A 27,811-nucleotide genomic window follows, 5' to 3' on the forward strand; every position below is an offset into this window, starting at 1 on the left:
CCAGAAAGCTAGGGGGATTAGGTGTCGGGGATGCCATGGTTCGTAACACAGCACTCCTCTTTAAGTGGTGGTGGCGCTTTTCGAAGGAGGATTGCCCCTTATAGAAGAAGGTGGTATGCTCTTGTAACAATCTCAACCCCAAAGTGATGTTGTCATCCCAGGGGCTACATGTCCGGGGGCCATGGAAGGATATATGCCAACTACAGTTCAAGAATCAACAAGTAAGACAGAAGATGATTAATGGGTTGTCTATGAAGATTGGCGATGGGAGAGGAACTCGGTTCTAGGAGGATGTATAGTTGCGTGGTGGGACCTTGAAAGTTCTTTTTACGAGGCTCTTCTCAATTTCAAACCAAAAGGGATCTGTCATAGGGGATTGTGGGTTCTGGGACGGGTTAGAATGGAGATGGAACTTCCAATGGAGGCGAGTGCTTTTCCAATGGGAGTTGGACTTAGTGAACCAGTTGCATGAAACATTAAGACAGGTTAATCTTGTATATGGCAAAAAGGATAGAGTTGTGTGAAAATTTGATGAACAGGGTGTATTTTCTACTAACTCCTTTGTACAACTGGAAATGCTTTCGGAGGATATAGCGAGTTACAACTTTACTAGGACAGTTTGGAAGGGTTTAGTCCCACCTAGAGTTAAATTGTTCATCTGGTTTGTCTTGACTGGAAGGGTCAATATGAAGGAGAGGCTGAGTCGGCTGGCAGTGGTTAACCAGGAAGATATTGCCTATGTGTTGTGTAATGAAGGTGTTGAATCTAGTTACCACTTGTTTCTTGGTTGTGGATTTTCTTGGCAGGTTTGGTGTGCATTGCTGTCTTTTGTTGGAAGGCAATAGTCGTGCCCAGGAACGCTAAAGGAACATTTTCCAAGTTGGACTGAGTTATCAACTAGTAAGGAGGAGTGCGAGAGGTGGATGGTATGTTTCTGTACGATTATCTGTAATATTTGGCTAGAAAGGAATAGGCGAATTTTTCAGAATGAAAGAAAAGGGGTTGACAAAATAATCTACAAGTCCTCCATGAACTATAAGGAGTGGATAGGTGTAGATCCCTTTTGTTGTTGATAGCAATGCGAAAGATGACAGGAGATATCAATTAATATTTTTTGTATAACTTACTTCTTCTGACCGATGGTTTTCTATTTGTTACTTTCTGTACTCTACTTGTTGTGTTGAGCTTTCCTTTTCAAAAAAATATTGGTTCTAAATTCATTTCTAAAAATTTTATATATGTCACGTTTTTTAAAAATTTACTACGTCTCAGTTTTGAAAAATCTAAGGAAAGTCGGCTATAATGTTATTCTTAGGATTGTAGTTACTAGTTAACACGACACATGATATAGCATTGACTAATCCGCTTGTTATAAAGCAGTATGTGAAGTATTATATCATGTCCCTATTTGCAGGGACGAACCCAAACTCAATAAAAAGGGGATATTTGCCTCCACAATATTTTTTTTTGAAAAAACTAATACTTATATATATATATATATATATATATATATATATCATTTGTTATATTATGTTTATCTCAAAATAAAATATAAATAATTTTTTTGTATTTTATGTTAAAAAATATTTTATTAAACTTAATATATAATAATAATTATATTATTAAATTTGATTTAGTATAAAAAATAAATAAATAAATAAACTCAAAAAGATAATGATAATTAATTTCATTATATTAGTTAATTGAATTGAAACTTAATCTTTTAATTAAATACAACTTAAATTATTTGTGATTTTTTAAAAATGATTTAAGATAAAAAAATATATTATTGATATATTAATATATTGTAATTACTTTAGTTAAAAAATTTATTTATACCTTAAAGACTATAATAAGTAGATTTGACAATTAAATATGAGATAATAAAAAATAAAATAATTATTTAAGAACATATATAAAAAAAATAATATTTAGTCATGTTAAAAATAAAAAAAAATTATTATAAATTATTTTTTTGTTATTTTGAATATTATATTGTGTGTATGAAATTATATTTTTATTATTTTAAATATTATAATAAGTGATTGTGTGTATATTTCTAGTTCTTATTAATATGTATAGTTTTAATTTGACACATCTAAGTGATCACTTAGTCATCCGCTTAAGTAAGTATTGGGGTTCGAATTCTGTGTCGTATGTATAGCAACTCATTGCCGGCCAATTGCAGACTTTTAAATGGAATTCAAATTAATGACGAATTATTGCTTAACTTGTTGGGTATCGTGGGAAACCCAAAAAGAAATATCTTACCCCTATATTCGAATTCTATCTCTTCTTCTACCTCAATTCTCTTTCTTCTTCAGATATCTCTGACGTTAGGATTTTTGCTAGTAAAGAATTTTATAAAAATAGTCGCGTTGTAGATATAGTTTCTAAACCAACAAAAATCCTTTCGTGCAAACGTTTTGGTTGTCACAAGTAACAAACCCCTTTAAAATTGATAACCGAGTATTTAAACCTCGGGTCGTCTTCTCAAGGAATTGCAGGAAGGTATGTTCTTATTATTGGTTATGAAAAAGTGTGTTTTGGGGTTTTGGAGTTTGGACAATGGGCACAAGCATATTTAAATGACAAGTAAAAATAAATAAATAACTGTAAAATAGACTCTTGGCAAGGTATAAGAACTGGAAGTCCTATCCTTATCAATTGTGATGAGAATTGGATTTTAATCCCACTTAGTTAACCTTTGCTAAACAAAGGAAGGTCAAGTGGACTAATTAATTTGACACCTAAAGTCCTAGTCTTTCCTTTGGAAAGGCTAGAGTTATTGGAACTCAAATTAATTAGCAACTCCCAATTTCAACCACTGCTTTATTTGACAGCTCAAGAGTCACCAATTACTCAACCAAAGCCAAAAGGGTAAATATCTAAATTAAATTAAAAGTATTCATGTAAATAAAGCAATCAAACTACGTTTAAACATAAATTCAAATTCAACATAAAAGAGTTCATAAATTAAATTGAAAAAATAAGTAAAGGAAATATTAAACCTGGAATTTAGAAGAAAATTGTAAGTTGGAATAATAATAAATCCTAAATCCTTTAAGAGGAATCCTAATCCTAATCCTAAGAGAGAGGAGAGAACCTCTCTCTTTAAAAACTACATCTAAAATAATAAAAAGTGAATTATGCGAGCCTCCTGAATCTCTGCAAGTTCCCTGACTTTAATCTGTGTTTCTGGGCCGAAAACTGGGTTGAAATGCGGCCCAGAATCTCTGCCAGCGACTTTTGTAATTCTGCAGATCGCGCACGTCACGCGATCGCGTCATCCATGCGGACGCGTCATTCGCGTTTTTCCCTGCCACGCGTTCGCGTCGTCCACGCTTCCGCGTCACTTGTGCTTTTCCAATCCGCGCAGTTGCGTGAGCCATGCGATCGCGTCACTCTGATTTCTTCTATTTCACGCGGTCGCGTGAGCCATGTGACCGCGTGACTTTTCGCTGGTCATCTCCACAATTCCTTGTATTCCTTCCATCTTTGCACACTTCTTCTTCATTCTCTAAGCCATTTCTGCCCTATGAATCTTGAAACACTTAATACACAGATCAAGGCATCGAATGGTAATAAGAGAGGATTAAGATTAGCTAAATTAAGACCAAAGAAGTATGTTTTCAATCATGTAATAATTTTAGGAAGGAAATATAAATTCATGCTAATTATATGAATAAGTGGGTAAAGATCATGATAAAACCACACAATTAAACACATTGTAAACCATAAAATAGTGGTTTATCATCCTCTCTACACTTAAACATTAGCATGTCCTCATGCTAAACTCAAGGAGACCAAATAAATGAGTAGGAAAAGGCAGGACTCATGTAATGCAACCTATGAATGTGAATGCAACTACATGCTAAAATGATTCTACCTACTTGGTGAAAAAGTAAATAAATATTTCAAGAATAAATATGAACTGGATTTCACTAATTCAAATCACAAAATACAATATAAATAACTTGCAAGAAGAAGATAGCTTATAAAAGCAGGGAACATAGAATTAAGCACTGAACCCTTACTAGTAGTATATATCATTCTAACTCTCAAGTGTCTAGGGTCAATTCTCTCAATCCTCTACTAATCTTGCTTTCTCTAGCTTGCTCTTCATCTAACAATCAACAAAAATCTAATGCACCAATACACAAATCAAGAGGTCTTTTAAGGGTTGTAATGGGGTTAGGGTCAAGGTAGGATTGTATTTGGCCAAGTAGACTAAAATTTGAATCCTTAATTAACATAAACTTTCCACCTAACTTAAGACAATCCATTTAATTAAAATACAAAATCTAACTTCCCATCAACTGTGTTTACTACATATTTATGCATTCCAAGTTTTGAGTACAGCTCATATGCATTGACTTCACTTATTTATTTTGGGACATTTTGTCCCCTTTCATTACTTGCTTTTTTTTAATGCATATGATTAAGGTTTTGAATGCATAAACATGTTCTTAGCATTTTTCATATTTTCACACAAAGTCTAACATACTCAATTTGCAAACCAAACGTTTCCAAACCTACTTTTCCCCACACTTAATTCATGAGCATTCTCACTAGTCTAAGGTAATCAAGGATTCAAATTAGGGACATTATTGTTTTTCGCTTAGAGTTAGTGATGAGCTGAAGTAAAGAACAAGGGGTAAAATAGGCTCAACATGGGTTTGCAAAGGATAATAAAAGGTAAGGCCATAAGGGTATGTAAGCTCAGTGAAACAAAGCCTCAATCATATAAGTGCATGCATACATCAAATAATGGAAATATAGAATTAAGCAAGACAAAGATCACAATTTTAGAGAGAAAAACACACACCAAAAATAAATATTGGTTGATAAAATGCAACCAATCAAATAGGCTCAAAATCTCACTGGTTTTGTGTGTTCGAGCTCTAAACTATGTTCCAAAATAATATTTTTTCAAACAAGTTTTTCAAAAAATTTTATTTAAATTAGTGAAATACTATATAAAAATTTCTTGAAAAAGAAAATATTACTTTAACCAAGTGGTAAAATATGCACAAAAAGAAACAAACATGCAAATGCAACAATGAAAAACAAAAATTTGTGTTGAGAAGGGGCTAACTAACCCGTGGAGATCGGTATTGACCTCCCCACACTTAAAGATTGCATCATCCTTGGTGCATGCTGAGAAGTACGGGTGGGCGGGTGTTGTGGTACCTCAGCTGTTGCTCGTTGTAGAAGCTTTCTCCTTACCCGTTCTGGTGGCCAGCCTGAAAAAGAGAGAAAAGAAAGGGATATGAAGTCAAAGGTGTAGAGCAAAGAGGAGGGCGGTATGATTGAATATCATGGCAAGTAAAGAAAATAGTGAATGGAAGACATGGTCGCGATTCCATGTGATCAGTTCATCAATGGAAATATAGCAAGGCATGGGGAGTATTGGATGCAAGATGTTTATTAGCATGCCGGCAAGGGCATGAGTAGCATAGATCAAGCATCAAAAGCTTTAATGTATTGTTAGTCTTAAGAAACTAACAATAACGTTTGTAATGACAATTATATTTAATTAATAAAATATAAAAAGGGTTTTGTGAAAAGCAAGCATTTATAGTAGAAGATTAAAAGAAATCTTAAAAATAGTGTACAATGCCATACAGGCGTTTTCACAAGCACATAGCATGCATGGTAAAAAAGCTGGTTGAAAGTATTAAATTGAACATGCAAGCAACCCTTTAAAAAGTAATATATAATTGTCAAATAATCCACAAAAATATAGAAAAACAATGACCCAAATAAAATTCCAACACCAATGAAAATAATGCAATGAATGAAAGTATGCAATTAAGTAAGAGAAAATGAAAGATAAGAAGAATGAGAAGGGAAAGAAGCGAAGAAGAAGTAAGTAAGAAAGGAAGGTGGAAAAATTAGGATTGGGAAGGAAAAGATAAAATAGTTTGGCATATTCGGTTAAGGTGTGCGACGCTGGCGACGCGGTCGCGTAGTTGACGCGGCCGCGTGGTGCGCAATAAGGTCAGGTGACGCGGATGCGTGGGTCATGCGATCGCGTCACTTGATTTGTGCTAGTGGCGCGAGTGCAGCCTCGCATTCGCACAACTCTCTGTTTGAATTGCATTTTGCCAAAAATTTAGGTGACGCGGTCGCGTGGGCGACGCGATCGCGTGGATGGCCATTTTTGAAAGACGACACGGCCGCGTGGAGCACGCGTTCGCGTGAGAGGGCTTGGGCTTCTAGCACGAGTCCAGCCCAATTCCAGCACAACTTTCAGCCATGCACCTTTTTTACGTCGATTTTCATGGCACGCGGCCGCGTGGGTGACGCGGTCGCGTGGGAGGCCAAAGTTCCACATGACGCGGTCGCGTAAGCGACGCGGTTGCGTGGGGTCAAATTATGCTAAAGGCGCACCTCCAGCCACGCTCTCGCGTGACTTTTTGTTCGTTTTCTTTTCTTCCCATTACACTGGTGACGCGGACACGTCAGCGACGCTGCCGCGTCGCGTGCGTGTTTTTTTTTTTTTGAATATGAAAAAATGCAAAATGCAGTGTTAATATGAATGTGATGCAAAACTCCAGGTTCAGTATAATAAAATAAAATAAAACTCAAAAACAAATAAAACTAAATAAAAATGAAAATGGAACGATCATACCATGGTGGGTTGTCTCCCACCTTGCACTTTTAGTTAAAGTCCTTAAGTTGGACATTTGGTGAGCTCCCTGTTATGGTGGCTTGTGCTTGAACTAATCCAGGAATCTCCACCGATGTTTGTATCTCCAGTAAACTCCGGGGTCCCAAACTAGGCGCAGAGAGCCTTTTAAGTAAGTTGAAGCAAGTGACAAGGCCCCAAGAGTGGTGATTGGTAGAATGGATTTCGGGGTCCCAGACCTTGCCTTTGCACCCGTCTTTTGGTTGAGCAATATTGTTCCATCCAGGTGGCAAGCAATCTGAATTCTCACGTAAGCGGCCAAACAACTTCCTAGACCCATTCAGTTGAGCTTTACACCAACCTTTGAGCTTCCAACCATGATGAACCTTGTAGGATAATTCTTGCCACTGGCCATCTTCCTCTTACTCTTAATGTCACAATGAGCTCTAAGTTGGCCATCCGTCTCAAGTAGCCCATATTCAAGTGGAATTAGAAAGCTAAGGGATATGAATTTTACCCACTTGAATGTTGTGAAGGATGATGGCAACCTAGGGGGAGGTATCTTTAATGAAATTGCAAGCTCCACTCCCTTGTGCTCTTCTCTGATAACTACCACCTCTTTGCAAGCTTCTTTAATGTCAACCTCTTCCTCTTGGTAGATTTCTTCCAATTCGATCTCTTCTTCATTACTTACCAAGGGCATGGGAGGTTGTGCGTCTTCTTCTTGAATCTCCGTCACTTGATCAATCTCTTCCAAGTCTTTAGCTATGATATTCCTTGGAGGTTGTACACCCTCCTCAGCATCAATTTCAAACGTCTTGGAAAGGGATTCTATGACTGGACTCTCCCATGGAGGTTCTGCATCTCCTAAATCTTCAATCATTTCTTCCTCTGCAACTATTATAGTTTTCTCCACTTGTTCCAATACAAAGCCATGTTCCTCATTGTCCTCCGGAGTTTCTAATGTCTCCTTCATGATACGTTCTTCATTAGATTGTCCACATGAAGCCATGGGGTTCCTTGAGTGTCCGAACGTTGGGAAGCTAATATATTTACTAACTCGCCTAAGGCGGCCACGAAATTTAGCACACTCATATTCATCCTTTCTTGCCTTTGAAGAATAACATGAAGTCTGTTATTCATTGGAGGTTGGGGTGGATATGAGGGTTCATTGGTTGGGAGAGAGGGTTCATAATAGGAAGGTGGTTCATCTTGATAATGATATGGAGATGGTGAATATTGATGTGGTGGTTCATGAGAGTAGTTGTGCTGGAAAGGTGGTGGTTTTGTGTATGGTTCATTTGGCTCATAAGGTGGTTGGTATGGTGGATGAGGGTTAGGGTCATATGGAGGTGAATGGTGAAAAGGGACTTGTGAGTATGGTGGTCTAAAGTCATGTTGAGGAGGGGGTTCATAGGCATATGGTGGTGGTTGTTGATAATCAAAAGAGCGCTCACCATAGCCATCATCTTGATATGCATCACAGAATGGTTGTTGGTAGTCCATTGGAGGTGGTTGTTGCCATGAGGGTTGATCAAATCCTTGTGGCTCCTCCCATCTTTGATTGTTCCAACCTTGATGCATGTTCTCATTGTAATTTCCTCTTCCTGAAACATAATTATAACCAGACTCATAGCCAAAGGGGTGAGAGTTCATAGTAGTAAGAGAAAAGAAAAACAAAAATTAATAAAAAGAAAATATTTTAAAAAAGATATAATTTTTGAAAAAGATTTGAATTTTGAAAAATAAGATAAGATAAGATAAAAATTTTAAAATAAAAATCTGAATTTTTTTTTTGAAAAAATATTTACAATAACCAATAATAAGGCACACGTTTGCAATTCTCCGGCAACGGCGCCATTTTGACGTTAGGATTTTTGCTAGTAAAGAATTTTATAAAAATAGTCGCATTGTAGATATAGTTTCTAAACCAACAAAAATCCTTTCGTGCAAACGTTTTGGTTGTCACAAGTAACAAACCCCTTTAAAATTGATAACCGAGTATTTAATCCTCGGGTATTCTTCTCAAGGAATTGCAGGGAGGTATGTTCTTATTATTTGTTATGAAAAAGTGTGTTTTGGGGTTTTGGAGTTTGGGCAATGGGCACAAGCATATTTAAATGACAAGTAAAAATAAATAAATAACTGTAAAATAGACTCTTGGCAAGGTATAAGAACTCGAAGTCCTATCCTTATCAATTGTGATGAGAATTGGATTTTAATCCCACTTAGTTAACCTTTGCTAAACAAAGGAAGGTCAAGTGGACTAATTAATTTGACACCTAAAGTCCTAGTCTTTCCTTTGGAAAGGCAAGAGTTATTGGAACTCAAATTAATTAGCAACTCCCTATTTCAACCACTGCTTTATTTGACAGCTCAAGAGTCACCAATTACTCAACCAAAGCCAAAAGGGTAAATATCTAAATTAAATTAAAAGTATTCATGTAAATAAAGCAATCAAACTACGTTTAAACATAAATTCAAATTCAACATAAAAGAGTTCATAAATTAAATTGGGAAAATAAGTAAAGGAAATATTAAACTTGGAATTCAGAAGAAAATTGTAAGTTGGAATAATAATAAATCCTAAATCCTTTAAGAGGAATCCTAATCCTAATCCTAAGAGAGAGGACAGAACCTCTCTCTCTAAAAACTACATCTAAAATAATAAAAAGTGAATTATGAGAGCCTCCTGAATCTCTGCAAGTTCCCTGACTTTAATCTGTGTTTCTGGGCCAAAAACTGGGTTGAAATGCGGCCCAGAATCTCTGCCAACGACTTTTGTAATTCTGCAGATCGCGCACGTCACGCGATCGCGTCATTCGCGTTTTTCCCTGCCACGCGTTTGCGTCGTCCACGCTTCCGCATCACTTGTGCTTTTCCAATCCACGCGGTCGTGTGAGCCATGCGATCGCGTCACTCTAATTTCTTCTATTTCACGCGGTCGCGTGAGCCATGCGACCGCGTGACTTTTCGCTGGTCATCTCCTCAATTCCTTGTATTCCTTCCATCTTTGCACACTTCTTCTTCATTCTCTAAGCCATTCTTGCCCTATGAAGCCTGAAACACTTAATACACAGATCAAGGCATCGAATGGTAATAAGAGAGGATTAAGATTAGCTAAATTAAGACCAAAGAAGTATGTTTTCAATCATGTAATAATTTTAGGAAGGAAATATAAATGCATGCTAATTATATGAATAAGTGGGTAAAGATCATGATAAAACCACACAATTAAACACATTTTAAACCATAAAATAGTGGTTTATCAATCTCACAAGGAATTCTCTATACTGTGACATAGAGATTTTCATTCTTCTTCTTTCTTGTCTTTCTTTTTCTTGTTTATGAGCAGGAACAGAGATAAAGAACCTCTCTTTGATCCTGATCCTGAACCTGAGAGGACCCTAATGAAGCATTTACAACAAGCTAAAGCACAACACTCCAGAGGAAACCTCACAGATCTATTCGAATAAGAAGCTGAAAACATAGATATGGTAGCCGAACATAATAATGAAGGAGATGCAAGGAAGGTTCTTGGTGACTTCACTGCACCCACTTCTGACTTTTATGGAAGAAGTATCTCCGTACCTACCATTAGAGAAAATAACTTTGAGTTTAAGCCTCAGTTAGTCTCTCTAATGCAACATAATTGCAAATTTCATGCATCAATTCCTATATGAATTCAGGCAAATCTGTGATAATGTTAAGACCAATGGAGTGGATCCTGAGGTCTACAGGCTTATGCTTTTCCCTTTTGCTGTTAGGGATAGAGCTAGGATATGGTTAGATTCTCAACCTAAGGAAAGCCTAGACTCTTGGGAAAAGTTGGTAAATGCTTTCTTGGCCAAGTTCTTTCCACCTCAAAAGATGAGCAAGCTCAGGGTGAAAGTTTAAACCTTCAGACAAAAAGAGGGTGAATCCCTCTATGAAGCTTGGGAAAGATACAAGCAACTGATCAAGGGGTGTCCTCCTGACATGCTCTCAGAATGGACTATCCTAGGTATCTTCTATGATGGACTATTTGAGATGTCCAAGATGTCATTGGACCATTCTGCTGGTGGATCACTCCACTTGAAGAAAACACCTATAGAGGCACAGGAACTCATTGAAATTGTTGCAAACAACTAATTTATGTATATTTCTGAGAGAAACCATATGAACAATGGGGTAGCTCAGAAGAAAAGAGTCTTGGAGGTTGACACTCTAAATGCCATATTGGCTCAAAACAAGATCTTGACTCAACAGGTCAATATGATCTCTCAGTATTTGACTGGAGTGCAAGCTGCAGCTGGCAGCACTCAAGACACCTCCTATGATGGAGATGCCTATGATCTAGACCACTATGGAAGAGGTGAATTACATGGGATAACACTATGGAAACACCTACAATTCTTCATGGAGAAATCATCCTAACTTCTCATGTAAGGATTAACAGAAGCCTCAACAAGGCTTCAACATTAATCAAGGTGGAAGAAACTAGAAAGGTTTAATAATAAACCATTCCCTTCTTCTCAACAAAACATGGAGACTTCTAATCAGAGCCTTTCTGACTTAGCAACCATAGTCTCTGAACTCTCTAAGACCACTCACAGTTTCATAACAGAAACTAGATCCTCTATAAAAAATCTGGAGGTACAAGTTGGTCAGCTGAGTAAGAGAATCCCTGAGACCCCTCCTAACACTCTCCCAAGAAACACTGAAGTAAACCCAAGAGAAGAGTGCAAGGCCATCACTGTAGAAGCTGAGGCCGAATTCAAAGGGGATACTCTAGCGTTGAACGCCAGTAAGGAGGTTCTTACTGGGCGTTCAATGCCCAAGGAAGCACCATCACTGGCGTTGAACACAATTACTAGGTGTTTAATGCCAATAGAAGCACCATTCCTGGCATTGAACACCAGTAAGGAAGTCATTCCTGGGCGTTCAATGCTCAAGGCATCACAAAAGCTGGCATTGAACGCTAGTAAAGGGATACAAGTTGGGCGTTCAACGCCCAAAGAGACACAAGTCCTGGCGTTGAACGCCACAATAGGGGTAGTTGGCAACCCTAAGCCCACTAAGAACTTTCCTATTGAAGAACTGATAGAACCCAAGGTTCATGAGGAGCCCATTGAAGTTCCCTTGAATGCTTGGTTAAGGATCATAGAATCTGAAGAGTACTCTTCCTCTGATGAAGATAAGGAAACTAGGGAAGAGAAAGTTGCTCGGTACCTAGGAATTTTGATAAAGCTCAATGCCAAGTTATTTGGAACAGGGACTTTGGAGGAATAACCTCCAGTGCTAACCAAGGAACTCAATGCCTTGGTTCAACAAAAGTTACCTCAGAAGAAGCCGGATCCCAAACGCTTCTTAATTCCTTGCACCATAGGTACCATGACCTTTGATAAGGTTATGTGTGACATAGGGTCAAGCCTAAACCTCATGCCTCTCTCTGTAATAGAGAGGCTGTGAATCTTTGAGGTACAAGTTGCAAGAATCTCGCTAGAGATGGCAGACAAGTCCATGAAAAAGGCTTATATATGAACTGGTAGAGGACGTCTTGGTAAAAGTTGAAGACATTTACATCCTACTGATTTCATAATCCTAGATACTGAGTAGGAAGAGAATGAATCCATCATCCTTGGAAGACCTTTCCTAGCTACAGCCAAGCAATGATTGATGTAGATCGAGAAGAACTAGTCTTGCAACCAGATGAGGACTATCTTGTGTTCAAGGTTCATAAACCTCATTTTACCTCAGTTGAAGGAAACAGAATTAACAAAAATAAAGTGCTTCAACCACTAATCTCAGTACAGAGCCTAATAGAGCCCCCAAACACCAATTTTAGGTTTGGTGTGGGGCAACCATCATCAAGCTCTAATAAGAATGGCAGTAAGAAAGTGCCCAAGGGTTGGAGGGATAAGAAAATCCCCACTGAAGGCCTCTTACCTGGCATGAGAGTTGTCTTCACTGACAACCCAGTTATTCCACACACTGTGAATAAGATTCTGTCTCTAGAACATGTGGAACTTATCCATGAAAGCAGAGGCAAGAAGTTCACTATAAGGGACGAAATTCTTAGCACCTATCCATCTCCGTAAGGAGCTAACCGACAAAGGGGCCAGAGTGGGCATTCAACGCCCATGAGGAGCAGCATTGCTGGCGTTGAACGCCAGCCAGGGGGCAGAGACTGGGCATTCAACGCCCCAACAGAGGCACAGACTTGGCGTTGAACACCAGGAAGGAGGCCCTCAATAGGCGTTTAACGCCTACAACGGGGTAGGGAACTCGAATTCCCTAGCCTCCCAAGACCAATGGGTCCCATAGAATCTCCACTACCCCACCTTCTTTTCTCTCTTATTTTCACTCTTCTCTACACACTCTTCCCCATAAACCCTCAAGCAATCACATCCACATCTCTTTACAAAACCATCATCACTCCCACCAACACCCACCCACTTCAAATTCAAAATTTTCCATCCAATTCCCACCCGTTCATTCGAACCCTACCTTATCCTACCCCTATAAATAACCCCTCATACCACTTCTCCAACACACATTTCATACACTAAAGCCTCACTTGGTCGAATTCTCCTTTCCCCTTTTCTCTACTACCACTTCTGTTCTTCTTCTACTCTTTTCTTCATATTTTTCTTGAGGACGAGCAAAGCTTTTAAGTTTGGTGTTGGAAAAGCCTTACTTTTTTCTCTCCATTCATACTTATGGCACCCAAAGTCGAAGAATCCTCTAGAAAGAGGAAAGGAAAAGTTGTTGCTTCCACCTCCGAACCTTGGGAGATGGAGAGATTCGTCACTAAAGCTCATCAAGACCACTTCTATGACGTAGTCACAAAGAAAATGGTGATTCCTGAAATCCCTTTTAGGCTAAAAAAGAATGAGTACCCAAAGATCCGAAGAGAAATCTAGAAGAGAGCTTGGGAAGTCCTAACCAATGCTATCCCAAAAGTTGGAATCTTGATGGTGCAAGAGTTCTACACTAATGCATGGGTCACTAAAAACCATGAAACTAGTGTGAACCCACATCCTAAAAATTGGAGCACCATGGTCTGAGGGTGACCCTTGGATTTCAGCCCAGAAAGTGTGAGGTTGGCGTTCCATTTGCCAATGATGCAACGAGACCCACATCCTTATACTAGAAGAATTAATTTTGATCAAAGGCTGGACCAAGTTCTTTCAGACATTTGAGTGAAAGGAGCTCAGTGGAAGAGGGATGCTCAAGGCAAGCCTGTCCAACTAAGAAGGCTTGACCTCAAGCCTATAGCTAAAGGATGGTTGGAATTCATCCAATGCTCTATCATCCCTACTAGCAATCGGTCAGAAGTGACCATTGATAGAGCCACCATGATTCATTACATCATGATTGGAAGTGAGGTGGAGATACATGAGGTAATACCTTAAGAGTTGTACAAAAAAGCTGAAAAGCCTTCCACCTTAGCAAGGTTGGCTTTTCCCCACCTTATCTGTCACCTATGAAATTCAGTTGGAATTATCATAGAAGAAGACATCCCCATTGAGGAGAACAAGCCCATCACTAAAAGAAGGATGGAGCAAACAAGAGAGCCTACACATGCACCTCAACAAGAGCGTGAGGAGCTGCCTCAACAAGAAATCTCTGAGATGCCTTGAAGAGCAAAATTCTCGCGCGATCTAGAATTTTCACAAATAAATTCCCTGTTGTAAGTATAGCTTCTAGACCGACAAGAATTCCTGTCTTACAAAAATTTTGGTTGTCACAAGTAACAAACCCAATAAAATTTATAAACCGAAGTATTCAAACCTCGGGTTGTCTTCTCAAGGAATTACAAGGAAGTGTGTTTTACTACTGGTTATGGAAAATAGTGTTTTCGGGTTTTGAACAAGAGAAATGACTTGCAGGAATTAATAAATTAATAACTAAAAAATCTCTTGGCAAGGTATGAAAACTGGAAGTCCTATCCTAGTTATCCTTATCAATGGTGATGAGAATTATATTTCTGCTACCACTAAGTCAACCTCTAACTATGAAGGTCAATTAAGTGGACAAATTAATTTAACACCTAAAGTCCTAGTCAACTCCTTAAGGAAAGACTAGAGTTATAGGAATCTAAATTAATCAGCAAAGATAACAATTATCAATCACGATGAGTTTGAAAACTTAGGAGTTACCAATTAATCAACCAAAATCAAAAGGGGAAAATCTAAATTATTTATATAATAAATAGAAGAAAACAATCATGGGTCTGAAATACCTCAAATTATATTAAATGAAGATATAAATTCTATCATGGACAAGTTTCATAAATTAGATTGAAAAGAGAAATAAAAGGAACATTGAATCTGTAATTGAATAAGATGAAAATAATCCTAAGTCCTTTAAGAGGAGTCTTAATCCTAATCCTAAGAGAGAGGAGAGAACTTCTCTCTCTCTAAAAACTACATCTAAATCCTAAAACTATGTATGAATGTATGTTGTGTATTGTATCCAGTCTCTAGTGTATATTGATGAATGCATGGATTCCTCCATTTATAGTGCTTTAATCTGTGCTCTTTGGGCTTGGATCTGGACCAAAAAGGGCCCAGAAGTCGCTGGGACCGACTTCTGCAAATTCTGTAGATCGCACACGTCACGCGTCTGCGTGGGTCACGCGGTCGCGTCATCTGAAGTTTTGCTCTTCCATACGGTCGCGTCAGTCATGCGGCCGCGTTAGTTGTGTTTCGCAGGTCACGCGTTCGCATCATCCATGCGCTCGCGTCGATTCTCTTTTGCGCTAAGCACGCGTTCGCGTCGTCCATGCGAACGCGTCGCTTCCAGTCTCTCCAAAAACTCCAATTTGTGATTTTTTTCCATTTTTGTATGTTTCCTTTCCATCCTTTAAGTCATTCCTGCCCTAGAAAACCTAAAAGTACTCAACACACAAATCACGGCATTGAATGGTAATAAAGGATAATTAAATTTGATTATTTTAAAGCATAGAAAACATGTTTTCTCATATATCATATCCTAAGGAAGGAATTGTAAAACCATGCAAATTCATATGAATAAGTAGGTGAAGAGTTGATAAAATCATTCAATTTAAGCACAAGATATATCATAAAATAGTGGTTTATCAACCTCCTCACACTTAAACAATAGCATGTCCTCATGCTAAATCCAAGAGAAAAGAGTAAAGGCAAAATGGTGGAATCATATGCAATGCAATCTATTCTAAATGCAACTACCTAAATGAGTCATGCAATTCTAGTTATTATTCACCTATATATAAATCATACATGTAGTTAAATTAATTCATATCTTCAAAGAATCATGTATGTACAATTAGGGCCAAACCATATTAAAGTACAATTACAATTGAGTTGAGTTTAGATAGTTCACAACTTGCAAGACAATTAATAATTAAACATGGACATATGAGAATGAGCTATTGAACCCTCACTGGATTGTGTGTTTACTCTCTAGTCACTCAGTGTTTGGGGTTAATCACTCTCCTTTTTTCTAGTCATGCTTTCTAAAACTTTGTTTTTCCTCTAATCAATCAACAATTATTGAATATAGACATACAAAAATCATGAGGTCTTTTCCTAGGTTGTAATGGGGTTGAAGTAAGGGTAAGGATGTATATATAAGGCTAAGTGAGCTAACAAGGTGAATCCTTGACTAATCTAAGATCTCACCTAACATATACATATATAATTTCATAATTCTTCACCTAGCTACCCAAATCTTTCCATTTTTGTGTTACATGCTCATGCATTTTATTTTTTACTTTTGTCCCATGTGCATTAATTTTTTTTTGTAATTGCATTCGGGATAATTTTTGTATTCCCTTATTTAAATACTAAAAATTATTTTTTTTCATGCACATGGTAATTTAATTATTCTGATTTCACATAAGCATGCTTCCCAAATTTTTTGAAACATCTTGTTTAGTGTAAATCCCTACTTTTTTTTCTATCATCCCATATTCCCATAAAGTTTTCCCACACTTAAATTATACACAATATCTATCTTAAGCTAACCAAGGATTCAACTTGGGATTTTTAAATTATTTTTCTGCTTAAGGCTCGTAATGTGGTTATAAAATGAAGGGGGATTAAAAAGCTCAAGGGGGCTAACAAGGATGGCATAAAGGTAGGTTTATTTGGGACAAGTGGGCACAAATACAAATAATGACCTCAATCATCTCTTGGTATGTATCTATGCTCTATAATTGGACATATAGATTAAAACAAAATAAAGATTGCAAGCATAGAAAAGAAGTGCGAAACACACAGGAATAAAATTTATGGTTTGATGTAACCATACAATTAAGCTCAAAACTCACGGGCTGTGTGTTCTTAAGCTCATAAATCACATATCAGTTATGTATGTCATGCAAGTAGAAATTAAGAGTTTCCATTCAACTCAATGTAAATCTTTAACGTGCCCCTTAAAATCTTAGTGTTTCTCCTTGAAGAAATGTTGTTAACTAACTAACGTGTAATGCTATATATACAAGGTGTGTGGATTGTTTTAATATACTACGGTTCCTAGCTTACTCTTTTTATTTTTTTCAATTAAACCAAACTATCATATGCTAAAAAGGGTAAACTATACTAATTAATCCACTTAATATATATCTAGTAAACTAAGGTGAAAATTAAGCTAAAATATCCAAGATATATACAGCCCAAAGTGCAGAATACAAAAGTACAAGAAAAGTAAAAAAAGAGAAAAAATGTGTAAATAAAATACAGAAAATGAACAAAATAAGATAAGAATCTGTAGTGGTTCACCAAAAAATATGCCAGAGATGGCAACCTCCCCACACTTAAATAATAGCATCGTCCTCGATGCTCACTCAAACTGGGTGTGAAGAAGTATCATCTCCGAAAGGATGGGCTGCCGGTGTCTCAGTGGTAGGCTGAAGGTCTGCAGTCTCTGTGAGTGTAGAAGGAGCTGTCTGCTAAAGCAGAGGCTCTGTCCGTAGAGAAATCTCTAGATCAGCAGTCTGTAGCTAGTGGTGCTCCTCATGATGTGGGACAGTATGCTTGGGTACTCCCTGCTCAGCCTGGGTAGGTACCTCCTCCTCATGATCGCTCGCCTCCTCCTCAGATGTGTCTGATGGTGTGTCTGGCTCGGAGAGGATGTCGCCACCGGCTCGGATCATCAGCTTGAGGTGCTCATAGTGTTGCTTGTGGCGACGCTCGGCCTTCTCAAAACGTCGCCTGTTGCGACATTCGGATCTCTCAAATTGCTGCTGGTGGCGGCGCTCCATCTGGTCTAAGCAGTCAAAGAGTCGGTGCACCAGAAGATAGACGGGCTCAGGAGCAGGTGGGTGTGTAGTGGGTGGTGTTGGGGCAGTGGAAGCAGAAGGAACAGCTGAAGATGTAGCTGCCTCAGCAGAGTTAGTGAGAAACGGAGGTCGGTAGCCCAAAGCCTGAAACTTCCGACTGTGAGGGATGATCTTTCGGCAGTCTGTGGCAGATGGCTTTTCATCAGCAACCTCCCAAGGTACCTCAGCTCGGCGACCCAACTGAGTAATCTGGAATGGAAAGGGGAGGGTGCCTCTAACATAGACCCTAGCCATGTAATGCCGGATGAAGCAGGGTAGATATAGGTCCTTACCCATCATCACACACCAGATGAGGGTAATCATGGCAGCTGGCACCTCCGTCTCGTGAGTGCTCGGCATCATGTAGTTACTCAGAATCTATTGCCATAGTCGAGCCTCATCATTCAGATAAATTAGCCTGATTTCCTTGGGTACCACTGTGCTCTTTCCCATGACCCATGGGACAGTAGGATCAAGAGTGATAGCCTGTTTCACTGCATCCCAGTCAAACCTCATGAGTCTCATATCCTCCTCAGCTCTCTGGTAACCATTTGGCTGATCTGATTTAGGTGGAAGCTAGAGGATGTCTTCAATTGCTTCCTCAGTAACCAGAACTTGCTTGCATCTGAGCTGTACTGCATCCAGGGATGATAAAAGTAGTTACAATAGAATTCTCTAACCCAGGATGAGTTGATCTCAGTCAAGTTTCTCTCCAGGAAGAACCAGCCTCTCTGTTTAATTTGGTCTGAAGTGTACTGGTTGAGTTCTTTTGGAATTTTAAGTGTCCTTTCCAGGTATATGTTCCTAGATGTGGCAAAAATTGGGTACTTCAGCTCACAGTATTTGTTTGCAAATTTAGTTGGGTCAGCCGCAGGTACCAACTGATCAGCTTTTTCCTACGGAGTAAAGTTCTTCTCTCACCAGGAATCATCATGTAAGATGCCAAGGTTGGATATAGAGGATTCACCTCTTTTCCTTTTGCCAGTGGTTACTTTGTCCTTACCTCTGCTTTGAGAGTCAGACATCCTGAAAAGTAGAAAGTCCAGGATATAATTAAAGAATAGAAGCAAGAAAATAAGTAGGCAGATAGGATAATAGCAATATAAGCACAGAGTGGCAAAAGAGCAAGAGAAGCATGAATTGAGTCAAATAAAGTGCATTCAGGATTGTGTTCAAATGAAAAAGTCAAAAAAGAAAAATGACAATCCAAAATACATGATAAGTGGAATGCATGTTAATAAGGAAAAATAGTGATCATGCCCTGCGTTAAAAGTGAAAGTAGGCAGGTAAAAAGAGAAGATAGAAGGTTAAAATGGTTAATAAGTGAAAAAGGAAGTTAGAAAGTGAAAGCAGTGAGTTAGTAAAAAGAAGGTTAGAGTAAGTGGCATGATGATTGGTTTCCTAGTTAACAAGAAATCCACAAATTGAAAGAATAAGCAATCATATTCAAGCAAGGGTTGCAGTTAATTGATGATAATTCATATAGATTGAGGAAGTGGAAAAGGAGAATTTGAAATCATCAATGATGCAAAGTATTAACCAGGGAATCAAATGGAATAAGAATGCCAGCCCGTTCATTCATGAATTGGTTTGGTTGTAGCCAAGTAGTGGAAAATTCAAGTTTGCTAAAACCAATACATGAATGGAAAAAAGGAAATAACTTGCAGAAAATTGGGTAGCATTCCGGCTAAAATTGGATGTTCCCGGGAAATACATAGCAGGATAAATCAGTTCATATAAAAGTTAAATAATGCTACAAAGAGACACAATTAACATGAACAAGAAAGAACAGTGTAATAGCAGCATGAAACATAGAAGAACAGCATATGAACATGATGAGCATTACAGCCAGATTAAAATTGCAGAATAGATAAACAGGTAACAAGAACAACGCAATTATCAGGCCTAAATCCGCTAACCACATCCTAGCTTCCTAACCACCTAGAATCCACTACAAACATGCATCTCTAACTATCCTAAATTGAACAAATTCTGATAAATACGCAACTAACGAGGAATAAGAAAGAAACCGGTGTACGGCGGAACTTGGTATGTGTAAGAACCAGGGATAGGGCAGAGGAAAGGTGGTGGTGATACGGCGGCGCTGGGGGGAGCACGGCGGTGTGGCGGTGGAGCAGGGGCGGGCTAGGGTAACGGAAGAGAGGGAGAGGGGAAAGGGGGCGAGTGTTTGGGGCTGTTGTGGGTGGCGGCGCTGGAAGGGGTGTTTGGCGGCGGAGGTGGCGGCGCGGTGGTTGGTGGTCGCGGGTTGGGGCAGTGGTGGAGGAGGTGGTTGAGAGGGAAGGGAGGGGAAGAAGAAAAGGGGGTGTTGCGGTCTGGGTGGTGGCGGCAGTTCTTGGTGGTGCCGACAGTTCTGGATGGTGCGGTGGAGGGAGGTAGTGGAGGGGGGAGAAGAAGGAGGGGAGGGGAAGAGGGGATGGGAGCGTAGAGGGGGTTGGGTGACGCGAAGGGGTAGGGTTTCGCGTAGGTGGGTTAAGTGATTTCAAAACCACGCGAACGCGTGGAGTAGGCGATCGCGCGGGTAGGGCAAGAAGGGGTACGACGCAGTCGCGTGATTGACGCGATGGCGTAAGTTAGGAAAAGATGAGTGGCACGGACGCGTGAGGCACGCGAACGCGTCAGGGTGAGTTGTGCTAGACGCACGGTTCCAGCATCGTTTTCGCGCAACTCTCTGTTTAATTTAGGGGGCCATAATATCCATGCGACGTGAACGCGTCGCTCACGCTTTCGCGTGGGATGGGTGTTGTGCAAGTGACGCATTCGCGTCAGGGACGCGAACGTGTGGGCCATTTTGTGCCAAGCGCACAGTAGCCAGACGATTCCAGCCCAACTTTCTGGGTCTTTACGCCGATGTCCATTCCACGCCCACACGTGGCCTGCATGCTCGCGTGGTGTGAATTTTTTTTTTGAAATGAATGTCATGCAAAAATTTCAGGTTCAATCAAAATTCATAAACAGAGTAAAATGGAGAAGGAACGATCATACCATGGTAGGTTGTCTCCCACCTAGCACTTTTAGTTAAAGTCCTTAAGTTGGATGTTTGATGAGCTTCCTGTTATGGTGGCTTGTGTTTGAATTCGTCCAGAAATCTCCACCAATGTTGGGAATGCCAACAGCCTCCGGGGTCCCAAACAAGGTACGTAAAGCCCTTAGGTGAGTTCAAACAGGCTTCAAGGCTCCCGGGATATTGAAAGTCAGAATAGATTCTAAGATCCCAAACTCTACTTTTGCACCCGTGTTTGTCTTGATCTACATTTTTTCAACTGGGTGATAAGTAATCTGAATTCTCACTGTAGTGACCAAATAGCTTCCGAGATCCTTTCAGTTGAGCTTGACACCAATCCTTGCACCTCAAATTGAAGTGTGAAACCTCATTAAATCTTGCATACCAGCTCTGAGCGCGAGTCATTTCCCTTTTTCTCTTAAAGCCGCAAAGAGCTCTAAGCTGACCATCTGTCTCAAGTAAACCATATTCAAGCGGAAAAGTAAAGATGAAAGTTAAGGATTTTACCCACTTGAAGTTTGTATTGGGCGGTAATGGCCTTGGGATAGGTGTTTCCAGTGGTTCTGCAAGCGCTACTCCCTTATGGTCTTTTGTGAATTCCTCCACTTCTTTGCAAAATTCTTCGAATTCAGCCATGTCTTGATCAAAGTCTTTGATATCTTCCTCATCACTCGAGTCATAATTAGGAGGTTGAGAAAAGTCTATCTCTGCATCATCTTCGTATTCAGTTGGGGAAGATTCTTTTATCTCGCAGAATTCATTTGCGGATGCAAGTCCATTACTAGGAGAACTTGACTTGTGATTTTCGTCCTCAAGGAAACTTGCATCTTGGGTTATTCCGTCCAGTTCTTCATAAGATACCTGCATTGGAGGCTGTGCAAAATCCTCCTTAGCGTCAATTGTAACATCCTTGACGGAATTCTCCAACACTCTGGATTCATGCGGAGGTTCGACATCTCCTAAATCTTCAACCAACTCTTTTTCTTCTATAATGACACCTTCCTCTACTTGTTCTAGTACGAAGTTATGCTCTATACTGTCCACTGGAGTTTCTAGTGTCTTCTTAATGATACGTTCTTCATTAGATTCTCCACGTGAAGCCATGGGAGTTTGTTGAGTGTCCGAACGTCTGGAAGATAATTGATTTATTGCTTGCTCCAGTTGATGAAGGTTTGCATGAAATTGGTCTACTGATTCTTTGAAGCGAACCTGTGATTCTTGGCTTGATGGATATGGACATGGTGCATAGGGGAGTGGCGGTTCTTGGGAGTAATTGGATTAGTGTTGGGGCGGATAAGGATCATACGGTGGTGAATGGCGAAAAGAAGCTTGTGAGTGTAGTGGTTCGAAGCTATGATGGGATGATGGTCTCTGAGCATAGCGTGGGGCTTGTTGGTAGCTACAAGGGGGTCCACCATATCTATCAGCTTGGTATGCATTGTAGAATGGTCGTTGTCCATGATATCTAGGAGGGTGTTGTTGCCTGATGAGCAGATATTTTATATACTTTTTGGGGGTAATTTCATGTAGATTTTAGTATGTTTTAGTTGATTTTTAGTAGATTTTTATTAGTTTTTAGTATGTTTATTAGTAGATTTTTATTAGTTAGGCTGAAAAAGGACTGCTGATGCTGTTGGATTCTGACCTCCCTGCACTCGGAATGAATTTTTTGGAGCTACAAGAGTCCAATTGGCACGCTCTCAATTGGGTTGGAAAGTAGACATCTAGGGCTTTCCAGCAATATATAATAGTTCATACTTTGCGTGAAGATAGATGACGTTAACTGGCGTTCAATGCCAGTTCCATGTTGCAGTCTAGCGTTCAGCGCCAGAAATAGGTAGCAAGTTGGAGTTCAACGCCAGAAATAGGTTACAACCTGGCGTTCAACTCCAAAAACAGCCCAGGCACGTGAGAAGCTTAAGTCTCAGCCCCAGCACACACCAAGTGAGCCCCAGAAGTGGATTTCTGCACTATCCATCTTAGTTTACTCATTTTCTGTAAACCTAGGTTACTAGTTTAGTATTTAAACAACTTTTAGAGACTTATTTTGTATCTCATGACATTTTTAGATCTAAATTATATACCTTTGGATGGCATGAGTCTCTAAACTCCATTGTTGGGGGTGAGGAGCTCTGCAGCGTCTCGATGAATTAACGCAATTATTTCTGTTTTCCATTCAAACATGCTTGTTCCTATCTAAGATGTTCATTCGCGCTTCACTATGAAGAAGGTGATGATCCATGACACTCATCACCTTTCTCAATCCACGAACGTGTGCCTGACAACCACCTCCGTTCTACATTAGATTGAATGAGTATCTCTTAGATTCCTTAATCAGAATCTTCGTGGTATAAGCTAGAATTGTTGGCGGCATTCATGAGGATCCGGAAAGTCTAAACCTTGTCTGTGGTATTCTGAGTAGGATTCAGGGATTGAATGACTGTGACGAGCTTCAAACTTGCGATTGTTGGGCGTGATGACAAACGCAAAAGAATCAATGGATTCTATTCCGGCATGATCGAGAACCGACAGATGATTAGCCGTGCTGTGACAGAGCATTTGGACCATTTTCACTGAGAGGATGGGAAGTAGCCATTGACAACAGTGACACCCTACATACAGCTTGCCATGGAAGGAGCCTTGCATTTATGAAAGTGAAGAAGCATTATGTTACAGAAATTCAGAAGACAAAGCATCTCCAAAACTCCAACATATTCTCCATTATTGAGTAACAATTATTTATTTTATGCCCTTTCACTTTTTACAATTGAACTTGAAAAACACTGTTGTTGGTATTCTGACTAAGAATAATAAGATAACCATAGCTTGCTTCAAACCAACAATCTCCGTGGGATTCGACCCTTACTCACGTAAGGTATTACTTGGACGACCCAGTGCACTTGCTGGTTTGTTGTGCAGATTGCAAACGTGTGATTACAATTTCGTGCACCAAGTTTTTAGTGCCGTTGCCGGGGATTGTTCGAGTTTGAACAACTAAAGGTTTATTTTGTTGCTTAGATTAGGAATAATTTGTTTTTGTTGTTATAGAGTCATTAAATCTGAGTCCTTTAATTTCTTTTCAAAAATTTTTCAAAAATATTATTTTTTCCTTATTAATTTTTAATTTTTATGTGAGTTTAGTTTTATATTTTAAATTTGGTGTCAATTGCATATTTTATATTTTCCTTTAAATTTTCGAATTGCATGTTCTTTATTTTTCCTTGATCTTCAAATTGTTCTTGCCAAATTTTCTTATTTTTTTCCTATTTTGTGTATTTTTCATGTTTTCCTTGTGCTTTTTCAAAATATTAGTTTTCAAAAATATATTTTTTATATACAATATTAAAACACGTTACATTTATAGCTCAGTTGGCTAGAGCGTTAGCTTATGTTCTTGGCAATTGGGTATCTTCCTTTTAAATTTTTTTTCAAAAATAATTTTTCTTTGATTAAATCTTGTGCCAAACTTTAAGTTTGGTGTTTTCTTGTTAATCTTTCTTTAATTTTCGAAAATTTTATTGTGGTTTTCTAAAAATTTTAAGTTTGGTGTTCTTTCTTTTGTTCTTGGTGTTCTTGTGAATCTTCATGGTGTTCTTGAGTCTTTCTTGTGTTTTGATCTTGAAATTTTTAAGTTTGGTGTTCCTTGGTGTTTTTCCTAAAAAATTTTCGAGAACAAGGAGCATTAGATCTAAAAATTTTTAAGTCTTGTGTCTTTTGTGTGTTTTTCTCTTTCATCATAAAATTCAAAATTCAAAAAATTATCTTTTCTAACTAATTTTAAGCCATATTTTCGAATTATTTTTATATAAAAATTCAGATTTCAATTTCAAAATTTTTCAAATCTTATCCTTTTAAGATTTTTAAAAAAAAAATTATCTTTTTCAAAAATATCCTAACCACTTTCTCTCTCCTCACTTTTTCGAAAATCTTCGTAAAATATTTTAAAATTCTTTTTTTATTTTTTTATTTTATTTTTATTTTTATTTATTTTTAATTTTATTGTCGTCGTTATTTTATTTTATTTTATTTCGTTTTATTATTATTTCGAAATTTTTATATATAATAAAATAAATAAAATAAATTCACATCATCTCCCTTTCTCCATTATGGACTTAAGTGGAAATGAACAGTCCAGAAGGACTCTGGGGTGATATGCTAACCCCACTACTGCTTCATACAGGAGTAGTATCTGTATACCCTCCATCGGAGTCAGTAGCTTTGAGTTGAACCCTCAGCTCATTATCATGGTGCAGCAAAGTTGCTAGTATTCCGGTCTTCCACAGGAAGAACCTACAGAGTTTTTGGCACAGTTTTTACAAATTGCTGACACAATACATGATAAGGAAGTAGATCAGGATGTCTACAGATTGTTACTGTTTCCATTTGCTGTAAAAGACCAAGCTAATAGGTGGTTAAATAACCAACCTAAGGACAGCATAAAGACATGGAAGCAGCTGTCAGAAAAATTCCAGAATCACTATTTTCCTCCAAAACGAATGACACAGCTAAGGCTGAGCATTCAAGGCTTTAAACAAGAAGATAATGAATCTATTTATGATGTCTGGGAGAGATACAGAGAGATGCTAAGAAAATGCCCCTCTGAAATGTTTTCAGAGTGGGTGCAGTTAGACATCTTCTATTATAGGCAACAGTGGGTGCAGTTAGACATCTTCAAGCAGTTCAATTAAGAAGTGGGAAAACATTAAATACCTCACTTCAAGGTAGCAGGAAGCCAAGAAATGAGCAAATTACCCAAAATCCATCTGAGGACAATAAGAGCCCAGAGAGGAATAATTCTGGCGCTCAAACGCCAGAAAATGGGTGGAAAGCTGGCGTTGAACGCCCAAACCATGCTCAGTCCTGGCGTTCAACGCCAAAAACAAGCAAGGAATTGGCATTGAACGCCCAAAGGAAGCACATTTCTGGCGTTCAAACACCAGAAACAGGTGAGGAGTTGGCATCTAACGCCCCTCCAGCTTCCACCCTTGGCATTCAAATGCCAGTGGGAAATCAGACACATACAAGTGCTGATAGCAACCCCTCTAAAAAGGCTTCTCAACCCACATATGTAGGCAATAAACCTACAGCAACTAAGGTTGATGAATACAAAGCCAAAATGCCTTATCCTCAAAAACTCTGTCAAGCGGAACAGGATAAGAAATTTGCTCGCTTTGCAGACTATCTCAGGACTCTTGAAATAAAGATTCCGTTTGCAGAAGCACTTGAGCAAATACCCTCTTATGCTAAGTTCATGAAAGAGATCTTAAGTAATAAGAATGATTTGAGGGAAACTGAAAAAGTTTACCTCACTGAAGAATGCAGTGCAGCCATTCTGAAAAGCTTACTTGAGAAGCTTAAAGATCCCGAAAGCTTTATAATACCATGCACATTAGAAGGTACTTGTACCAAGCAAGCTCTATGTGATCTTGGGGCAAGTATCAACCTAATACCTGCATCTACTATCAAAAAGCTTGGGTTGACTGATGAAGTCAAACCAACCCGGATATATCTCCAACTTGCTGATGGTTCTATTAAACACCCATCAGGCGTGATTGAAGACATGATTGTCAAGGTTGGGCCATTTGCCTTTCCCACTGACTTTGTGGTGCTGGAAATGGAGGAGCACAATAGTGCAACTCTTATTCTAGGAAGACCTTTCCTAGCAACTGGACGAACCCTCATTAATGTCCAAAAAGGGGAAGTAACCCTGAGAGTCAATGAGGACGAGTTTAAGTTGAATGTTGTCAAAGTCATGCAACATCCAGACACCCAAAATGATTGCATGAGCATTGATATCATTGACTCTCTGGTAAAAGAGGTCAATATGACTGAGAGTCTCGAATTAGAGCTAGAGAATATCTTTAAAGATGCCCAGCCTGATCTGGAGGAACCAGAGAGAATAATAGAACCTCTGAAAATCCCTCAGGAAGAGGAGAAAGGTGATACCTTTCTTATAGTCATAAGCTCTACCTTAGAACCACAGGAAGAGGAAGCACTAATACAAGTGCTAAGGACACACAAGACAGCTCTTGGGTGGTCCATCAGTGATCTTAAGGGCATTAGCCCAGCCAGATGCATGCACAAGATCCTATTGGAGGGTGACGCTAAGCCAGTGGTTCAACCACAGAGGCAGCTGAATCCAGCCATGAAGGAGGTGGTGCAGAAGGAGGTCACTAAATTACTAGAGGCTGGAATTATTTATCCTATTTCTGATAGCCCCTGGGTAAGCCCTGTCCAAGTCGTCCCTAAGAAGGGTGGCATGACAGTGGTTCATAATGAAAAAAATGAATTAGTTCATACAAGAATAGTTACAGGGTGGCGTATGTGTATTGATTACAGAAGGCTCAATACAGCTACCAGAAAGGATCATTTTCCTTTACCATTCGTAGACCAGATGCTAGAAAGACTAGCAGGTCATGAATACTACTGCTTCCTGGATGGATATTCAGGTTATAATCAAATTGCAGTAGATCCCCAGGATCAAGAGAAAACAGCATTCACATGTCCATCTGGAGTATTTGCATACAGAAGGATGCCATTTGGTCTGTGCAATGCACCTGCAACCTTTCAAAGGTGCATGCTTTCAATTTTCTCTGATACGGTGGAAAAATTTCTAGAAGTCTTTATGGATGACTTTTCAGTATTTGGAGACTCATTCAGCTCCTGTCTTGACCATCTAGCACTTGTTCTAAAGAGGTGCCAAGAGACTAACCTGGTTTTAAACTGGGAGAAATGTCACTTTATGGTGACTGAAGGAATTGTCCTTGGGCACAAAATTTCGAACAAGGGAATAGAAGTGGATTAAGCTAAGGTAGAGGTAATTGAAAAATTACCACCACCTGCCAATGTTAAGGCAATCAGAAGC

The 27,811-nt window shown here is 39.0% G+C and overlaps 1 non-coding gene across 1 annotated transcript; it reads right to left on the bottom strand.

The window, feature by feature from the left end:
- Positions 1 to 10,510: 10,510 nt before the first annotated feature.
- On the bottom strand, positions 10,511 to 10,614 carry LOC112713890 (small nucleolar RNA R71). The gene has a single exon (XR_003158849.1). It is a non-coding gene; the product is annotated as a small nucleolar RNA R71 (small nucleolar RNA).
- Between the last annotated feature and the right edge of the window lie 17,197 nt (positions 10,615 to 27,811).

This window comes from Arachis hypogaea, chromosome 9 (assembly GCF_003086295.3).
Source record: "Arachis hypogaea cultivar Tifrunner chromosome 9, arahy.Tifrunner.gnm2.J5K5, whole genome shotgun sequence".
NCBI lineage: Eukaryota > Viridiplantae > Streptophyta > Magnoliopsida > Fabales > Fabaceae > Arachis > Arachis hypogaea.